Source organism: Cnephaeus nilssonii (assembly GCF_951640355.1).
Source record: "Cnephaeus nilssonii genome assembly, chromosome: 3".
Classification (NCBI taxonomy): Eukaryota; Metazoa; Chordata; class Mammalia; order Chiroptera; family Vespertilionidae; genus Cnephaeus; species Cnephaeus nilssonii.
The window spans coordinates 6,225,020-6,243,431 of NC_137074.1; the positions used below are offsets into that span (position 1 = coordinate 6,225,020).

General features: G+C 52.6%; 1 protein-coding gene across 1 annotated transcript in view; it reads left to right on the plus strand.

The window, feature by feature from the left end:
- The window catches only part of BACE2 (beta-secretase 2), a 74,757-nt gene that overhangs the window by 12,471 nt on the left and 43,874 nt on the right, over positions 1–18,412 (plus strand). The window lies entirely within an intron of this gene.

The following is an 18,412-nucleotide window of genomic DNA, read 5'->3' on the forward strand; positions in this document are numbered from 1 at the left end:
TGCCCAGCTTCACCAGAACTCTTCTAGGTGCCCGGTGCTTAGCAGGGCCCGTGCTGCAGGGGGCGCTCCGTCCCACTTCCTGTGATTCCTGGGGGCTGCACCACCTCAGCCCCCACCTGTGAGTGACCGGAGATACAGAGCCCAGCCATCCTGGCTTCACTGGCCAGACAGCGTCTCCACGCATCTCTCAGAGTCCTGACACAGTTTTCACATTATCTTCTACATCAATGCTGTTGAGAAGCCCAATGAAATTGGAATTTTTGATTCTTTGTATGCTAACTGTATATGAGATACTGAGATGTAGGAGATATTGTATATGTGGTATTCCAAAATTTCATGAGAATATCTTAGGATGGCCTTCTATGTTTTTATTTTTATTTTTATTATTACTAGAAGCCCAGTGCACATAATTTGTGCAAGAGTAGGCCTTCCTTCCCCTGCTGCCAGCACCAGCTTCCCTCTCGCACCCGGGACCCAGGCTTCCCTTGCAGCCCTGGCTTCGTCCAGAAGGTCATCCAGAAAGATGTCTGGTCTAATTAGCATATTATGCTTTTATTATTGTAGATTTTATTGTGGCACTTGCTGAGTCTTTTCAGTTTAGAAGCTCATGACATTGAGTTCTGAGGAATTTTCTAGTAAAATGTCTGTTCTCTCTGTTCAGACCTCCGATTATCCATTGGTTGGGACTTCTACTTCGGTTTCTCCTATTCTGCATTTCTTTGCCTTTAATTTGACTCTGACTATTCATTTCTGCCATCTTTACTTTTTAACAGCACTTTGTTCCCCTCAGAATGTCTTTTGTTGTTGCTCCCTATTATTTCAGAGTTGTGTATCTTCTATTGCTCTGAGGAAATTACTTTTTTTTTTTTTGGCAGTTTTCTTTCTGCTTCCTGCCTTTTCTCTCTTGTCCCTGAGTTCCTTTCCTTGGGGTGTTTGTCATGGTTTCTGTCTCACACTAGAGGCTTTCCTCAAATACCTGGCAAGTATTGACTGTCTATTTAAAAGAGAAGCATTTAAAGGGCCGAATGGAAGTTCTGGGGCTGTACCCTGTAGGCAGAGTATACAGTTTATTTTCATTATTTATATTCAAGTCTAACTTTTGAAACATGGCAGTAATAACGGTGCTGGTACCTGACCTGTGGCAGATGTTTTCAGTTGGGTGATGAAACCCAAGCACCTTCCCAACACTCGGCCTTCTCTCTGACCCGAAGCTTTCACCGTGGCCTCCTTTGTGACAAGGACACAGCTCTGGACAAGGACCTACATGGAGGTCCCCCGGGGGATCTCAGGGATAGCTTACGTTTTCCTGATAAAAGTGGAAGCTAAGGCTGAAATGATCATTTCTCCTGCCTCCTGCCTTTGATAAAAATTCAAGGCCTTCAACAGGGACAGCCAACTTCTGACCTTGAGCGAGAAGTCAGGGGAAACCAGGGTGGTCTGCCTCTGATTTTCCTTGAGATGTTGATCCAGTCCCAACAATCTCTAGAGACGTCTTGATTTGGAGAAAAACAAACCTCCACTTGTTTGATCCACCCTAAATCTATAGTTTCCTGTTTAGTTCCTTCTAAAAACATTCCAAATGGTGCATCATCATAACCTGAGAAGGGAGGGAAAAAAAAAGCTTAATAATTTAAAAAATTAGTTTAAGGCAATTTGCCATCTTTTTCCTCTCCTGGAAATCCCCGGAGAAGAGGACACGTCTGAAAGTCTTCTATTATTGTCTTTTCTGCTGTTTTGGACAAGGCCCTTATTTCCTGTGGGCAAGGTGTGGATCCTGTCACAGGGATCTAAACTTGGCCACCACAAAAGGAGCCCCAGATGAGAGGACCACCAGAGGGGTTTGTATGGGCTAGACGGGGCGTCAGCAAACTAAGGCCCGTGGGTCAGCTCTGCCTGCTTTTGTAAATAGAGTTTATTGGGACGTGGGCATACTGACTTCTCTCCACGTGGTCTGTGCTGCTTCCTCACTACAATGTCAGAGTTGAGTAGCTGAGACAGATGCCACATTGCGGCAGCCTCCCCCATCCACTCCCTGGCTCTCTACTGAAAACAGTTGCTGTCCTCAGGGTTAGACTGTCAGGTGCTCGATAGTGATGAAGGAGGGAGTGCAGGTGGGGGCACCCCTGGTGGGTATGGGGAGGGGGAGATGGTGGCTCTGAGGAGCCCACTGCATACCCTACAAAAGGAAAGTTGAGCAAGTAGACATCAGCCATACCCAAAACCATCCATGAACTTAAGAACGATCCTCCCCCTGCTCTGCCTTCTGTCCTAAAGGAATCAGGCATCGTCATGAGCAAGGTGGGGACATGGAAATGAATCCCCACCACGCCTCCCCTTCTCTTCAGAAGGTCTCTCAGTCCAAGACAAGCCCATGACATTGGATGCCAGATAGCAGCATTGATGTTGCATAGGACTGGACTTGTCATACCTAAAAATAAGTGTATTACCACAAAGCTATTGGAAAAATGCAAGCTTTGCCTGCGATTTCATTCAAGGATGGAGAAGAACAATTTACAGAGCTTGTTTGAAGTCAGTTGTAGGACAAGGGAAAGTTCTATTAAAATGCTATCTCATCACGCGGCCCTATGGAGGGAAGTTTGGAAATGGCTAGCCAATTCCCATTCGCATTTATCCTTCGACTCAGAAATCCACTTCTAACAAAAAGTTAGGTTGGGAAAAACTATGAAAAGCAATTCACAAGTCAATTCACTATGACAGTACTTGCACTGTAATAGCAAGTGATTGTAACAGTGTTCGTCAAAAAAAGGACTGATTGGCCCTAGCCAGTTGGCTCAGTGGATAGACCATTGGCCTGCAGATTGCAGGGTCCCGGGTTCGATTCCATTCGAGGGCATATGACTGGGTTGTGGGCTTGATCCCCAGTAGGAGGCATGCAGGAGGCAGCCGATCAATGATTCTCTCTCATCATTGATGTTTCTCTCTCTCTCTCCCTCTCCCTTCCTCTCTGAAATCAATAAAAAATATTTTTTTAAAAAAAGAGTACTTTAATAAAAAAGAAAAGGAACTGACTGGTGGGATGTAGGACATAGACCATGGAACATGATGGAGCTGGAATGAGTGAGGACCATCTTAGAGAGCGTTGGGGGAGGAGAGCAGGTGGAGAAGAGAGTGGGTTAATGTGTCTGTTCACCTAGGAGAGCGGACATGCTCACCAGGCGCCTCGCTTGGGAGACTGTCCAGGACAAAGGTCTCCAGAGTGGGGGTGACTGTGCGGCTCAGCGAGCACGGCCTCCCTTGCACGTTCCTTTGCCCCCAGCCTGTTGGACCATCTGCAGACTTCAGCGCTTTCTTGGTGTGCTGTGCTTTTTAAGGACGAGGTGCATGTGTTTATTGCTTAGAAAGCCGCAGCCCCAGAAGGGCTGACTTTATGGGGACCACAATGGGCTGGCAGAGGTATGCGACTGAGTAGACACTGAAAAAAATAATAAACACAATTAAAATGGGTCCCTTTGAGGTGATCTTTTAACACCGAGTTAGAAACTGCTTTTCAAAGGACAATCCGGCTGTGGAGAGTCTTATAAAGATACTAGAGGCCTGGTGCACAAATTCGTGCACGGGTGGGGTCCCTCGGGGTGGCCTGTGGGGATCGGGCTCCAGCTTGTGCTCCCAGCCTCGTAGCCCTGCAGCCCCACCTTGGCCTGGCACTGCCCCCTCACCTGCTCCACCATCCCACTTGTGGGACGATCGATTGGGGCCAGCCCCCCACCAACGCAGCTGGTTACTGTCTGTGGGGCAATCAGTTGAGGCCAGGCCCCCCACCTAGCTCCACCAGTGCCACTGGTCACCTTCTGTGGGGTGATCAGGCCCCCACTCACACTCGCCTTGGCCTGGCACCACCCGCTCACCTGCTCCACCATCCCGCCCCAGTCCTGCTATCATCGGGACCCAGTGGGACCGGCAGCACCTCCTCTGCTGCCCGCTACCAGTGCTGCGTTGCCGATGCCCGCCATGTTCCGCACCACCCCCTGTTGGTCAGTGCACGTCATAGCGAGTGGTTGAACTCCCCGTGGAGGAGACAATTTGCATATTAGGCTTTTGTTATATAGGATGTTTAAATGTTTCCATCATTACTGGATTGTCTACTGCCAGAGATGATAGAGGTTTGCTGCCTGCAAAAACACTTTGAACCTTCAATCCGGACACTAAACTTATGACCTGTGTAAAAATCTTCCAAACAATTTCAGTTCTTTAAGAAACAAACGGTGAGAAGTAGTACCTTCTAGTTAGTTCACTAGAGCTAGAGTAGATGGGGGTTTACCATTCACTGTCCCCATTTTACAGGTGAGGAAACTGAGGCCCAGATGGTTCCATTGTGAGGCAACACAGCTCATGAGGGCAGAGCAGGATTTGAAAACGGGTGGGTGTTCCTCCACTGTGTGCTCTGAACCATCACACTAAGCCAACTGCTAGCACCGTGGTCGGCAAACTGCGGCTCGTGAGCCACATGCGGCTCTTTGGCCCCTTGAGTGTGGCTCTTCCACAAAATACCACGGCCTGGGCGAGTCTATTTTGAAGAAGTGGCATTAGAAGCTCTCCATCAAACCTGTGCCCATCCCTACCCCTGCCCACAGCCCGGGGGACAGCCCTCCATCACACCTCCTCCCAGGAACCCTGGGGTGGCAGCCCTCTCCTGCTGGGCGCTGCGTACCACCGATGGTGATGACGACAAGGAGACCATAACTTGGTTTAGTTTATTCTCTGTCCAGATCTTTATTTCAGGCCACGGTTTACGTAGTTGGTTTGTAGTGAATATACCAGCTACAGAAGGTCAGGGAAACAGAGATCCAAGGTCACGGTCCAGTCAGCCTTCACCGCCATCCCCGAAGTGTTTGCAGGCCCGTGGGGTTGGATTGCAGCCGTGTGACCTGCAGGGGCTCGGCCTCATCCCTGGGTGTGCTGGCCCACCCCCTCTATGGGCTGAATTGTGTCCCTCTCCCCCGCAATCGTAAGTTGAGCTCCTAACCGCCAGCACCTTAATGTGACTGCATTTGAGAGCGGGCCTTTAGAGTGTAATTAACTGAAGACGAGGCTGCAGGGTGGGCCCTCATCCTATGTGACTGGTGCCCCTTAAGAACAGATGACAGAGGGGGGGCGGAGAGAGAGAGAGAGAGAGAGAGAGAGAGAGAGAGAGAGGCGCCAGGTGTGCGCATGCACAGAGGGATGGCCACGTGGAGAGCCAGCAGGGGCCCTAGGACAAAATGACCTGCTGGCCTTTCTACTTCAGCCCTCAGACTGTGCGAAAGGAACTTCTGTTCTGGACGCCGCCCAGGCCTGTGGTATTTTGTCCTGTCGCCCTGAGCCAGCTAACACAGCCTGCTGGCGTCCCAGCCCCTGATCGGCATGCCCTCCCACCTCTGCCCCGCCCCCACTTGGTTCCAGGGGGCGGGCGGCCTAGGTCCCCCACCCCTCCGGGCCATGATCCCTGCCGGACCGTTTTACGTTGGCAGGAATGAGGGGACGGGGCCCCTGGGACAGAGTTGAGCCTAGGCTATGACATCCCCCCGGGCTTATTTTCTGGATCATAAAAACTATGTGTCTTATTCAGCCTTTTGTTCTTCAGTAAATGCGTGTGACTATAACAGAACCACTGAGCACCTGCTCTTACCGCGCCGAAGGCAGACGGAGGAGAAGCGTTTAATGGAGTTAAGCTTGTTTTCCACAAGTCAAGGCACATCCACTTGGGGCGAAATCGTGACATTCAGGTGACCCAGAAAATGACGGCTACTTTTATGGCTGCTTCTCCGGGGGCCCAGACCGTCTAGCTGCCGGCCTTTCTGAGCTCTTGAAACAGAGAGGATTGAGATGTTTTGTGTGAAACCGGCTCTTAAGCACACGGGGCTTTCGGCTGTGACTCTTCCCGTCTCCTTGCCATCTGGGCACTTCATTGATCTCCCTCCCCGGCGGCCCCTCCAGGAGAGGCCACTCAGACTGAGCAGCCTGCGCACGTCTGCACTGTGTCCGGAACCAGACGTGTGGCGTGTGCAAGGTGGGGGCCTGGTGACGCCCTGTAGTGAGGCCGAGAGACCCTTCCTAGGAATCAGACTTCAGGAAATTGAAGGCTGAGTTTTTTCCCAAGGTCTGCACTCGCACTCGCTTCTGAGGGAAATTGGTGTTGGCCGTGGAGGAGAGCATTTGAGTTCATGTGGGCAGTTTCCAAGAGTGATCAATACTTCCCAAACTAGCAAGCCCAGCGTCATTTAGAACCATCGTCAGTGGCCTCGCCAGCGTGGCTCAATGGTTGAGCGTCACCCTATGAAGCAGGAGGTTACAGTTCGATTCCCGGTCAAGGGCACATGCCCGGGTTGTGGGGTTGGTCCCTAGTAGGGGGCGTGCAGGAGGCAGCTGATCAATGATTCTCTCTCATCGATGTTTCCATGTCTCTCTCCCTCCCCCTTCCTCTCTGAAATCAATAAAAAGTATATTTAAAAAAAAAAAAGAATTACTGTCAGTGACTACAACTTGATTGTTTTAAGACTTCAGTTGGGTCTCTTTAGGTAGAGGCTCTGATTGGATGGGGCGGGTGTATTGGAAGACTGCAAAATCTTTCTGCAAACCCCCTCTTTGCCCCGTGTTGGCTTTTATATTGCTTTCAGTGTTTTAGGGACTGTGAAATCATGTCATACAATTTTCACTAAGAATTATTTTCACAGGTCTTTGTGCTCCACAGGCAGTTGTGGCTGCAACCCATATTTGCTGTGCGTGTCATGGCTGGTTAATGTCTAGGTGACATGTATGAACAGTATAATAAGGTGCGTGATGGGAAGGGGTAGGAAGACTTTGCCAAGGTTAAGATGTCAATTTTTTTTTTTTTTTTTTGCCCAGTCTTAGTGTATCTTATCACTAGAATGTTCTGGAAGATTTCCCTGTGACTGTTCTATACTCCAGTTAGGAAAACACTGTATTTCACTGGCCTGGATGCAAAAGAAAGATGCATCTGTGACTTCTCCTCTGGGCTGGCATTCTTTCAAGTAGCTGGACGCCATAGGAACGTGGAGATTTAAGGTCTTTTCTGAAAGGAACATACTTGGAAGGGCTTTAAAACGTCTCGGCAGAGATTATGTCTGTAATTGCTCTATGCCTTTTAAAATACTTGCTTTTTTTTCTCGTGGGTTTAACAGGGAAGAAATACCAAAGCCTTTTACAAACCACATAGAAATAGCCTGTTTCTTAAGTGGCTGCCCCGGAATTCGCACAGGGCGGCAAAACGGAAGCCGGTGGCCTTTCCGGGGTCCAAGGCCAAGCGTGTGGGCTGGCCGGACCAGCAGGCACAGAGCTGGAGATGGGGTGACGTTGTAGATTTTCAGAGGGTGCCCGTGGGGCAGCGGGCCACAGCCCTCCACACGGAGCCGCACACGAGGGACCATGGCTTACCCATCACTTCCGTCCACACACTCAGGTGCAGGCATCAGGGGAGCTGGGAGGGAGATGTTTGTGCCTTTGACCTTGGGACTGAAGTAATCGTTTCTGCTTTTGAAGCCCTTCCTGTTGGTCAGTAGCACAGGCGTATTTTCAAAGAATGAACTCTGAGAGGCTAACCTAGCAGGTCCCCTGGGTGGGTGAGTTTTAAATACAGCGCAGCCATTACGTAGCCATCTGTACGCACAGCGCAGAATAACGGAGTGTGTGATGGGCAGGCCATCGCCCTATTGGGAAACGTGCTTTTCTGGTTCTCGTTTTACACAGTTTTAAAATTGGCGATACTGCCTTGGCGAATATCATAAACACAGTAGTTATTTTTTTTAAGTGTGTTGAGGGAAAGGGCTGGAAAATTAAACGTTTAAATCATGGGTAAACCTCAATGAACTACCTCTAGTTACCTGTGCTTTAAGCCCCACCAGGCCTTCAGTCAGTTCAACAGACGGAAAACCTTATGCGGGAGGAGAAGGTCTTTTATCTGATCACTAGGTGGTGGATTCTGTCAGGGACACCTTATCTTCATCCCCGGGGCCCAAGGACGTGGTAGCTGCTCACTAAATATTTATGGGGAGGGGGGGTCCCCCCAAAGCCTTGAAACAGGATTTTGAAGAGATATTTATCCACCTGTGTTCAAGCAGCTTTATTCACCACATCTAAACTGAGCGAGCCAGTGTCCATGGATGGAAGAATGGATTTTTAAAGGTGGCCTCTACATATAATGGATTATTATTCAACCTTCCAAAGGGAGGGCATTCTAACACCTGCTCCTGCATGGACGAACCTTGAGGACATTAAGCTCAGCCGGATACGCCAGTCACTCATGAGGGGCCATAGAGAAGTCAAGTTCACAGAGTCAGAAAGCAGACTGCCGGTGGGTGCCAGGCACTGGGGAGGAGGGAATGGGGCTGGTTTCACGGGACAGGTTCAGTTTTACAAGAGAAAGGAGTTCCGCTGGTGGATGGTCGTGGCGGCTGCACAACAATGTGCATGCTAGACGTAGCGCCACTTAACTGTACACTCAAAACTGGTTCCGGCCGAAACCAGTTTGGCTCAGTGGATAGAGCGTCGGCCTGCGGACTGAAAGGTCCCAGGTTCGATTCCGGTCAAGGGCATGTACCTTGGTTGCGGGCACATCCCCAGTAGGGGGTGTGCAGGAGGCAGCTGGTCGATGTTTCTCTCTCATCGATGTTTCTGGCTCTCTATTCCTCTCCCTTCCTCTCTGTAAAAAAATCAATAAAATATATTAAAAAAAAAAAAACTGGTTCCGATGGCAAATGGTATGTTTCGTGTCTTTGACCACAATGAAAAGAAATCTTAATCCCTGGAATAATAGTGAGGAGGAAGCAAATAGTGGGGCGTGGGCCCGGGGTTTTACAACATAATTCGTTCCCAAGGCTGTTCGAGAAGCAATTTGTTTGAAACCAACCAGATCGTTTTTCCCATTAGAAATCATGTAAATTGAATTAATCCGTTCCAGACCTCCGAGAGCAAAAAAACCCAAAAAAACCATGAAAATATTCACAGCACAATTTCCTGAGATGTCAACAACACAAGGGTTAGCGGTACACGGACCCACACCTGTGCATTCTCTCCTTTGTCTGTCCCCTGAGAGACGCTGACTGGTCCTGCAGGTTTGGGCGTGACCGGTTACCGGGCTGAGAAGCAGGCTGTTGGAGCTGGGAGGCATTCGAGGACTGAGGTTTGACTGGAATGGCAACTTGAAAACCGAGCCCGCTGCTGCAAGTGTGTGCGCGTTCTCTTCCTTTTTTCTTTCTTTTTTAAACATGGACTAGAAGCTAACACTATTGGATGTGGGGAAATAAGATGAAGTTAACCCCACGCGTTGAAGTGGAAGTTCGGACCTAAAACCTTTCCTGTTGTCAGGCCCAGCTCAAGCCAAAGGGCCTGCAGAAATCGCCTGCGGTTAAGGCGTTGCACCTTGGAGGAGAGTCTGTTTCCATTCCTTTGGGAAATGCGCAGAAAGAGCTGATTTTTAGCTGAAATGCCATTTTCTAAAATCCCTGAAAAGGTGGCAAGGGTTTGGGGGGGTGTTTTTAGTTGTCTCTTTGGGGAAGAAAAGACCAGCTTGCCCTCTGTTAATAGAGGTTTCCCTGCGTGTCCCCTTCCCCCTGTAATCACCAGACTATGGGGACGAACCCGCTTTAGTCCCTCTGGCTGGCGCTTTCTGAGGAGCGGGTGTCCGTGAACGTGGGAAAAGAATCCTTACGTTTCCTGGCCTCAGTGAGTGAGGCCCAGCCTGGGGACTCTCGCGCGTGACTATTTAAACATCCGCCTTCATTCCTCCATCGATGGGGAGGCATCCTGCCAGCAGGTACATCGTGTAACCTCAGAGGCTGAGGGAGATGCCCACGGCCCAGGCAGGGATGCCCAGGCGCCCCCGACCTGCTCCAGGGAGAGGGTGCCCCCTGCTCATCTCTGCTTCCCAGCCCTGTCCCGAGTTCGCCTACAGGGAGGGAAGGACCGGCCGAGACGGGAGCAGCCAGCCCCCTGTCCCGGAGCATCCTCTTGCCAACAAACACGCACTTCCCCGCTTCCCGCTCTGACTTCCAGAGGCTTGGCCCACGCGAGGCTGCTCACGGCAGCTCCCCTCTGAGCCCCTGCTTGGCGGCTCCGTCCAAGAGGCAGAGAGCCAGGCACCGGGTGTTGGAACCCCCGAGGATAACGCCCCCACCTACAGCCACCGCGGCAGGCCAGACGCCTCCTCCAGGTGTGGCCCTGGCTGCTCCTTGAGCTCCGAGTGGTGCATCGGTGCCCGGTTCTGGCCCTGGTTCTGCCGGTCTCTGGCCCAGGGGCCGCCCTGGATGCGTGTTCACACCCCTGGGACTTGTGTGTGGATGTCTTTTCCGCGTCTCTACAGCCTGCAGGGACAGCTGGAGCCCCGGAATGTTAAGTGAGGAAGCGGGGGGTCAGCTCTCACATGTCAGGATGAGACCGGGACCTGGACGCCCGGACAGCTTCATGGAGGCGGTGGGTGGAGGGGTGGTTTTCTCTTCCTTCCCCGGAATGCTGCGATGATGTCGCTCCACTGCTGTTCAAACACGTCCTCAAAGCCCAGGACGCGCTGGGATGGGAAGACGCGGACTCACCAGAATCCCGGGCGGGCATTGGACCCTGAGAAAGCCGGAGAGCTCAAACTACGTCTCTCGGGACAGGATGCCTCTGTGGCGTCCGGGCTCCATTCATTCATCCATTCATTCACTCATTCAGCAGCTTTCCCTGAGCACTTACTGTGTGCCCAGCGCTGTGCTCAGAGCCCACAACACGGAGCCACTGGGTGACCCAAGGTGCAGCAAGGGAGAGGGGAAGGTGGGCAGCCGCAGGGAGGTTCCAGAGGTAGAAGGGACAGGACATGCAGATCCATGGAGGCGGAGGCAGAGGGAAAGGGCATGGAGGAGCTTGGGCAGCCAGGCGAGAGGGTGGCCGCTGACCAGGCTGGGGAGAAAAGGCAGGCAAGGTGAACAGAATGGGCGATTCTGGGAGTAGAGCTTCCTGTCGAGGGCGGGCACTGCCCACCACGGGTCATTTCCGCTGTTTCAGCACATGGTCACGTCCGTCGCGGCCTCACCTGCTGCAGGACCAGCCGCTGTGCCCCAGGAAGGACCGTTGGACACACCCGCCAGGTGTGCGGCTGGTGCGCGCCACTTCCCATGTGCGTCTGGACCCCAGTGAGGTCTGGTGGGTAGAGTGGTACAGGTCGGGCCGGCACAGTGATGGGAGAAGTCCGCCCTGTAACGAGGAAAGACAGAGGCGCCCCGCCCTCTCTGAGGGATGAAAGCTCCCCAGTGGCCAGGCCTTGTCCTGGGTGCAGCACTCTTATGCCGTGTGAGGACACTGAGGCTCAGAGAGGGTGTGCAACGTCCCTGAGGTTCCACAGCCAACAGAGGCGAAGCCCGGGCTCAGGTCCGGGTGTGGCAGGCCCTAAGCTGGTCTTCTCCATGCTGATCTGCTTCGGAGACAGTGCAGGGTGCCTCCTGGGGCCACAGGTGGGAAATGGACTTAAAGCAGCAGCCGGGGTAGGAACGGACCGTCTCCACCAGCTATGGGTGCGTGATAACATCTCGCCACCTTACCCTTTCTCCGCTTGCTACCAGGGAGGGGTGCTTTGGAAAGTTTCAGAACTCGGGGAGCACCCCTCCCTCCAGTCACCGCCCCACCACCCCGGGAACAGGTTTCGGCAACAGAGGCGGTTGCAGCTCCCGTGTCCAGAGGATTCTGATCTGGGCATGACTCTTAGGCTCCAACGGGGACCCCACACCAACCCTACCACACCCCAGATCCTGCTCTCTCAACCTCAACCTCCGCAGCCCGTCTTACCCGGCCACGCACCAAGCATTCCTTGGAAAGCTGGGGCCACGCCTGGAAGCAGGCAGCTGGGCCTGGCCCTCCGCTCCCCACCATGCCCTTGGCAGCTGTGGTTTGCCAAGGAGCCGAGGAGTCCGCAGGACTCTGGACAGGTGTTTTTCTAGTCGGGCCCGTAGTGCTATGGCAGAAGCACTACGCGTGTGTGTGTGTGTGTGTGTGTGTGTGTGTGTGTGTGTGTCTAGGTGCGCACACACGTGCAGAGCCTGAGTACACGGTCCAACCCAGCTCTTCCTCGCGAAGTTCCTCAACATCTGGTTAAGTGGAGCCCTTTTGGAAATGGTTCCCCCCCCCCTCCCTCCTTTATAGAAACAACCTTAATTTCAATTTAGATTGTGGAGAAATGGCGCGTGGCAGTTATTTTTGCTTTCTTTTAACAAGATGTGTGGAAGTACATGGGACTCGTTTCTAGAGCTGAGGCGCTGAAAGGACCTGATGAACGAGATGGGCGCCGACCATCCCGGGGAGTCACTGTGGGCAAACAGCCCGCGTGGCGGGGCCGGGAAGGACGCTGCGGGGGGGCGCTGGCAGCAGGCGCTGGCAGATGGGCGGCTAATGTAATTAGGAACCGTTGTGTTAAATGAGCCATCATTTAAATTATCTGCTAATTTTCCTATTAACCTGCTGAAAAAGAGACAGTGATATCTGAGAAGTCTCAGGGTGCTGATTGCTAACTGGATCCATAACCAGCTCTTCCCTTGAATGCAGCATTTTACCTATTGCGGCAATTAGCACGTGGCTTTCTGCGTGGTTATTGCCCCATGCATCACCAGGAGGGGGGAAGGGGCCGTGGGAGGCGTGCAGCCCGCGTGCAGGTGGCAGCCGGTGGCAGGCGTGCGGTGTGGTAGCTGGTTCCTCACTCCGGGAGGATCTTAGCCTCCCGACCACTCTGGTTTTGCTTTGTTGAGGGTCTGAGTTACAGGATATTTGGTCTTTGGGGTCATAAGATGAGGTGTGCATGGCTTGTCCATTCCTCATCTCTCTCTGCCCTTGAGGCAGGCGTGGAGGAAAGAGCTGAGGCAGAAAGGAGGAGCCGTGGGAACCTGGGCCCGTCCTGTTGGGGGACTTCAGGGAAGCGGCGTGGGCACACTCAAAGCTGTCCACCAGAGGAGCGAGGAAATGGAGGTCCTGGTCCTTCAGCTGCTGTGTGTTTGGGGGTGAGAGCTGTTCCCCGGAATGTTCACTCCGTGACCCTCACTTCGACCAGCCCTGGACGCTGGAGGGGCTTGCTCCCGCAGCCAGAGCAAGCTGCCAGGGCACGCGGTGGGCACCTTCAGTCACCTCCCCTGTCTTCTCGTTGGCTATCCTTGGAAAAGTAAGAGCTTTATGTATAGAGCAGCGGGGACATTAGTTAAGGTAGTCCATCCTAGCCAATTCTAGAAAATCTAAATAACATGTTGGCACACATGGAGTGGGAATTTGGCCTGGTGAACTCTCTCCGGCTTCTTCCGGCTTCTTGGCAGGTTTGGCCTCTTCGTCTGCCTCTCCTACACCCCACTGGGAGCTCCCACCCCTTCCTCCTCATCTTAGGGACAGGGATTAGTGGGTCCCTCTTGCCTTCGCTCTGGGGATCATCAGAAAGAGAAAAAGAGAAAGGACTTTGTCCTCAAGCAATGCAGGAGCTCACTGAGAGAAAACAAAGGCAAATTGGAGGAATTTAAAGGCAATAAATGTCATCACAACAGGTGACAAATGCATCGAAACAAAATCTATATATATAAAAGGCTAATATGCAAAGTGTCCCCTTGGGAGTTCCACTGGGAGACCAGGAGTATGATCACTTGCTATGATGTGCTCTGACCACCAGGGGGTGGTGTGGAACATGGCGGGCTACCAGCAGTGGCAGCGGGGTGCTGAGGGAGCGAGGGAAGAAGGAGGCGGGGGGCGGGGGGACTCGTGGTGGCGACGCACCAGCCACCAGTGGCAAGGGAAGGAGGAGGCGAGGAGGTGGGAAGCCTGATCGGCCCTGATTGCTGGCCAGGCCTAGGACCCTACCTGTGCACAAATTTTGTGCACCAGGCCTCTAGTGAGGAAATAAAGCCCTATAAAATACTTCATTTTAAAAATGAGTGAGCTTTGTCCAGGCAGAGCAAGGCATGGTGATAACATCCCGACTGTCCCCAACACTGTTCCTAAAGGACTCTTCCTGAGGATCTGTTGGATTCCAGTCCCTCTGGAGCCAGTCCCTGGCCAGAGTTCCTTGGGGTGTCGTGGAGTTTGCCTCAATGGCCACCAATGACCGATCTCAGTCTTCCCCCTTCCTGCTGAAACTGGGCTTATAATCAACACTAGCATTTACCGCTCACTGGCTGAGAGCCTGCAGTTAACTCACGTGACTGTGTTTACTCCTCACAAGCACCCCGTGAGAGGGTTGATCACCCCTCTCCTCAACGAGGGAGCAGACACGGGCAGGAGAAGAACCTGCCCGGACACCTGCTCTGAGTGGTGGAGTGGCCCTTGACCCAGGCAGGCCCTGTGGCCCGTCACTGCTCAGCTGAGTGAAGAGCCACATGAGTGTGAAGGCAGCACTCTCAACACGGGAGAAAAAACCAATCGTGTTTTAAACATGTCCAGTTCCCACCCACCTGTAACATGGATCTAATGGTGGCTCTTGTTTCATGATTGTAAAATCTTATTGAGCAAGTTTTGGTAGGACTGAGAATACTATCGAAGGAGAAAGTCTTTGTTGGGGGTGGGTAATAGAATTTTCACAGATCATATCTCCTGTCTTGGGAATAGATGGATTAAGATCTTTTGCCCTCTCAATATTTTGTGTATGATTGGTAGGTGTGCCATGCAGATTTGTGCCGTAAATGTACAAGCACATTCCTTTTTCCCAGAATATGTATTTCTGCTACTTAGTCTCCACTCAGTAAAAGGCTGTCTTATCCCCTAGTCTCCTTCATTCATTCAACTCTTTATTGAGCACCTACTAAGCCCTAGGCACTGTCCAAGGTGCTGGAGAGGAAGTGATGAGCCATGCCGGGGCCCCACTCTCACGGAGGGGGGCGTATCTGGAGAAGACGGTGGGACTGCAGTGTGAAACGACGCAGCAGGGTCTGGGGACGGAGAATCCTTAGGAACAACATGGAAGGTGTTCCCAAGAGCATGGTTAGATGAGGAAGACATATGCCACAGCGGCTGAGGAGGGGGTGGTGGGGAAACCGGGAAGAGGGGGTTTTCAAAGCTTCCAGGGGGGGCTGGTCAGTAGTGGCCGGTGGTGCTTGAAGGCTGGAGGAGGTGGAGATGGGGTTAGTGCGCAGCGGTCAGTGTGACCTTGGCTGGCACCGGACAGTGAGGCAGAAGCCCCGTGTCAGCAGGTTGTGGGGGGACAGAGAACTGAGACAGGAGAGACTCACTGATGCCCGGCTGGGAAGGGGAGGAGAGGCAGGAGCTGGAGGCAGTGTGTTTGGGGTTTCGCTGAGGTTTTGAGAAGTGGACCCTCAATTTGCTGTCAGCTCCTGCCCTTAGTTCTGAGCATTTCTGGGTCCTGCCCCTGGGTTCACAGGCAGGTTTTAGGGAAAGGCCGGGGGCACCTCATTCCTCTCTGCCGGGTTCCTACCTGCAGGGGCCAGGACACGTCTCCCCATCTCTGCTGCTTCCTCTTTCCAAGTTTCATCTCCAAGCCCTTTCCCCGGTCGCTCAGCACACTTACAACAAATACTGCATCTCTGCGTTCCTCCTTGCGGGGCGTGGAGAAATCTCCCGCGGGCGCTTCTCAGGCGTACTGGTAGTTGTGCGTCGAAAGCACAAAACATTCCACGAATCTGAGGCCGCGTGTATTCTCGGTGTCCCTCATGGGGCTGACTGGTGTGTTCTGGGGTGAGATTGTCATGTGTGTGACATTGAACCTGAGGAGGCAGGAAATGGTTTGGGGAATTCCCGGGATGAAGGAAGCAGCAGGCGATGTTGCTGGCCTGTGGAGTGGGGTGTGGTGTCCAGACAAAACCTGCACCCCGAGCCTCAGCGTTCCGACCCTTTACAGTGGATGGCACATAATTATAGGGCAAGTGGCATTCTTTTTTTCTCTTTCTCTTCAGTTGACACTACTTGCCCTGGCCCTGGGGAGAAATCAACCTGAGAAATGTCCATTTCCAGCATCATCGAGCAGGAGAAGGGGTTGGCTGGTTTACTGCTCAGAAACATTACTAGACGCAACCCTCCCCCTACCCCCCCCCCGCCCCCACATGTTTACTGCTCCCTGGATGTCCATCCCTCGCCTGATAGGGTGGTTGCCTCAGTTATCGGGGTGATCTGTCTCCTGGAATCACACTGTAGGAACGGCCGTGGCTCTGAATTTTCTTGAAAGCCGGCTTCTGCTGAGCTGGCCGGGAAGGCTGGACAGAATGCCCGGGCAGCTCGAGTCGTCCGTGTGACGTAACGCAGCCTGTGTTTGGGGAGCTTTCTCCGTGTCTGTGGCCCCTGCCTCTGTGAAGCGGGGACAGTGTGCAGCGTGGCGGGATCGAGAGGACGGGGGTGTGTGAAGGACGTGGTTCTGACATGATGCAGAGGCTGTGGGTGGAATTCCACACCCAGGAAAGAAGGGCGCGAGGTCTGCCAAGACAGTCCCCGTCACTGGGGCCATTGTGCCAAGGACAATAGTCTTGTGTCCACTTTGGCCACGCCCGTGCGCAGGCGCTGGGGGCGGGGATGTGGAATGCCAGCCTGGGAACCGGAGTCCTGCTGGGCTGTCGCTGTGTGGCTGCCAGCAGGACTCTGGGAACTGTTGTAGAAACGGCTCGCTTTCCTCACCGACCACCAGCTCGGAGAGGAGGGATGTTGGTTCCGGAATCCATATTTTGTTATCTGGGTCTTTTAATGACCGAGAAGGAGAAATCCTCACTGCACTCCCTTCTCTGAAAGGCCTGAAGTTCCCCGGTTGGCCTCATGAAGGGATTCTGGTTTCATTCCCCTCCTCCCCCACCTCTCTGCTGCTTCCACCCGGGCAACTTGAAAAGCTCACCTGGCCTCCAGGAAACAACCCAGGCCTTGGAGACAGCAATGCAGACTCAGGGCCCTGGGAGCTACATATATAGGGTGTCCCCCCAAAACGGGTACACACACATGGAATCATTATAAAGGTGTTGTAGAAGACCGAAGAAACCCAAGCGACGCTTAGAGAAAGGGAGTTACACAGCTTTATTACGCCGGCGGTCTCCGAGGAGTCGCCTCCAGAGTCTGAGCAAACCAATATGGTGGAAGCCCTTCTTTTACCCCCTTTGGTTTCTTTGTCCCCCAAATATGGATGGGGCCTTCCGGACCTTTTGTGGGCTTTGCAAAAAGCCCCGTGGGTTGGGATGGGGGCCTTGAGACCATGTCTAAGTTCCTGGCCTGGCGCCAGTGCTGATAACCCCCTCGGGGGTTGTGTGTTGTTCCTGGTTTATGGCCTCTGTAAAATGTGAGCATTTAGGCAACAGGTCTTGCAAGACAAGATTGTGGAGAAAGGGGCAGTGACTTAATTATAGGTCATCAGGGATGTACATTAGGTTACTGGCAAAGATCCAGATTTTTGGGGGACCCCCCCCATCCCCTGCGCCCAAATATCAGGGTTACATTGGAATTAGCCTTTCAGTCTTCTCAAAGCCAGTGTTTACTAAAATACATTTCATTCTCAGAATTGAGCTATCAGCTGTTAAAGTGAGCATACATTTTGGGGGACACTCTGCATTAGCTCACGTGGCTTGGACCGGGTGTCTGCTGTTGGGACAGTGGCCTTGGTGCTGGGCGAGTTTCATTCCGATGGCGGATCAGGTCGGGCCCTTGCTGTTTGCTCAAGGATCACGTGTGATATTGTGATGTGTAAGAAGAAACATATACTTGGTCTTCATCCCAGTTCCTGGCAGAGCTCCTAAAACCCTTGCAAGTTCCCAAGTGACTAGAGTGATAAAGGTGCCTTTTGTTATTCCTAACAAGCCCTTTCAGCCACACCCAGGTACCTTCCAGAGCCGGCCTTTGGAAAGCCCCTGAGGATGGGGAACTACATGGGATTAGAGGATTGGAACTTTCAACCTCACTTCCCTGGGGGAGAGAGGGGCTGGACGCTGAGTCAGTCACCAATGGCCAAAGATTTTATCAATTATGCCCAGTGTTGAGGCCTCCATCAAAATTCTAATGACATAGGAAGTGATCGGAATTGCAGAACAGGAGGGATTGACTGGGAAGGGGCATACAGGGACCTTTTGGAAAGAGTAGAAATGTCTGTATCTTGGTTTGCGGGGACACCATGTCTAAACGCATCAGTGGAAAATCGAAGGTCTTGCATTTGTATTATACGTAAATTAAACCTCGTTAAAACAAAAAATGAGACCTGTGACCAGAGTTCCCAGGTGCTAGCAGCGGGAATGAGGGAGGCCCTGTTGGATCAGGATTCCCAAGTGAGATGGGAAAGGCGGGAGTTGGTGAGCCCAGCCTGGTGACAGACCTGGCCAACAGCCCGGGGTGAGAAGGGTCTGCCTTGTTCGTGCCAGTGGCTTCGGAAGGACAGCCCCGCTATTTCACGGAATTCGTTCTCTGTAAGGCTTGCTGTGGATCGGACGCAAAACCGTTTCCCCTCCCTGCTGCAAGTTTCTTCGTGGGCTGTGTTCACATGTCAGTT